The sequence below is a fragment of the Rhipicephalus microplus genome, chromosome 3, assembly GCF_043290135.1.
Source record: "Rhipicephalus microplus isolate Deutch F79 chromosome 3, USDA_Rmic, whole genome shotgun sequence".
Lineage (NCBI taxonomy): Eukaryota > Metazoa > Arthropoda > Arachnida > Ixodida > Ixodidae > Rhipicephalus > Rhipicephalus microplus.
In genome coordinates this window covers 25,033,505-25,035,211 of record NC_134702.1, presented here as the reverse complement: position 1 = coordinate 25,035,211, position 1,707 = coordinate 25,033,505, and positions in this window count along the sequence as shown.

Below are 1,707 nucleotides of genomic sequence, written 5' to 3'. Positions count from 1 at the left end.
AATGAGCACACAAAAGACTACCTTTTTCTGCCCACATTGATTGTTCACACATAACACAGCAATTAAAGCCATGCCAACAGTCTCCATGATTAAACTTCTCATATAGCTCAACTGTTTACAAGTCTACAGGCATCTCTGTCACATGCAGTGGCTGCAGAAAGAAAACTTAGACAAATATACAAAACAGTCAAACTGCATTCAGAGCAACATAGTTTCCAAATAATGTAGTTTTCAAATAAATGTCAAGAAAGTGTGTAAAGACATTTTATTGGAGAAAAAAATATGAATGCGAGAATTTTTAAAACATTTAGATCCTACTAATTGCTTGCTTTAGGTTTGCTATAATTATACATGCTATATCATGTTTTAAAGTAGATACTTGCACCCTTCAAATGTTAAGATATATCTGGGCAAGACTTCAGTCTGATCTGGCTATCAGAATCACCAAAAACATGAAGTTTAAACTCAAAAAGTTGCTCAAAAATGGATCTTGAGGAAAATGCATTTTAAACATACAAATCAAAGGTCATCTATACTGTCAATATACATTTGTTTTTATGATTTATTCCATCATAAGAGCTTAGTGATCATTGTTATTTTAAGCTTGTGGCTTTAGTGCACTCTTCATGCAAAATGTAGTGGCAAGCAGCCAGGTTACAACTTCCAGGGGACTTTCTTTACACAATGAGCTCTTTTTAGTTTTTATTAGCTACCTTGTACTCTAAAAGCGACCTTAACCTACTCACGTTTATTGTTCTCAGTTTTCTTTTTTGTCATGACAGTAGAGAAACAAAATGTGTGAAAACAAATAAAAACAAAAACATGCAATTTCAAAAATAAACTTAATTTTTTTTTTTCGACTCTCATCTCTCCTGAAAAGCACTCTGAAGGGGCCTCCACTGGACCCTGCCCTGAATGAGCGCATATCACAAGTGCACTCTGTGTTTCATACGTATGCTGCAAACATAGGAACACCAGCAGCTTTATTGCTATCACAAAGCTTTACTTATAGAGCACTGAGCTGGCAACAGAAGTAACTTTCAGCAAACATAGCAATAGCCCCTGCAGCCCAATGTCCACGTAGTGCCCCAGTATTGCCTCGCAACGGTGGTAAAAAATTTTCACGTTGAAACTGCGGGTGAACATACCTTTACTGAAATATGTATACACATTGCTCTGTGGACATTAGGTCATGTAAAGGGAAGCAAATTGTCGCAACAATGATTTCTTCACATTAAGGTGCGTTACAGCTAGGTCTAACTGCACCTTTAACACTAAAAGCAATACATCTTTTTTTTTAATGAACAAGATTAGCCAGCAACAAAGGGTTAACAACTTCCCAAAATCACAGCATGGTGCACTTGCACAAGTTGATTTTTAACACGATAAAAAACAAAGACGCAGTAAAAGAGCTTGAACAAAGTGCTTGATTGGGCTGGTTGGTGCTGCATGGTAGACGAAGAAAGTGCTTAACAGTGCAAACTACAGGAGGGGATAGAAGAGACGAGAACAGCGCTCTGTTCTCGTCTCTTCTATCCCCTCCTGTCATTTGCGCTGCTAAGCACTTTCTTCGTAAAAGAGTTAATCTTGCATAAATATAGTTCAATGTCGCACATGCACTGTACAACTAGTTTTTTTGGAAGGAAGAGTGAAAAACTGCTGTGTTGAGCACCTCGTGTGTTTACATGGAAGAGCTAGGTGTCAACA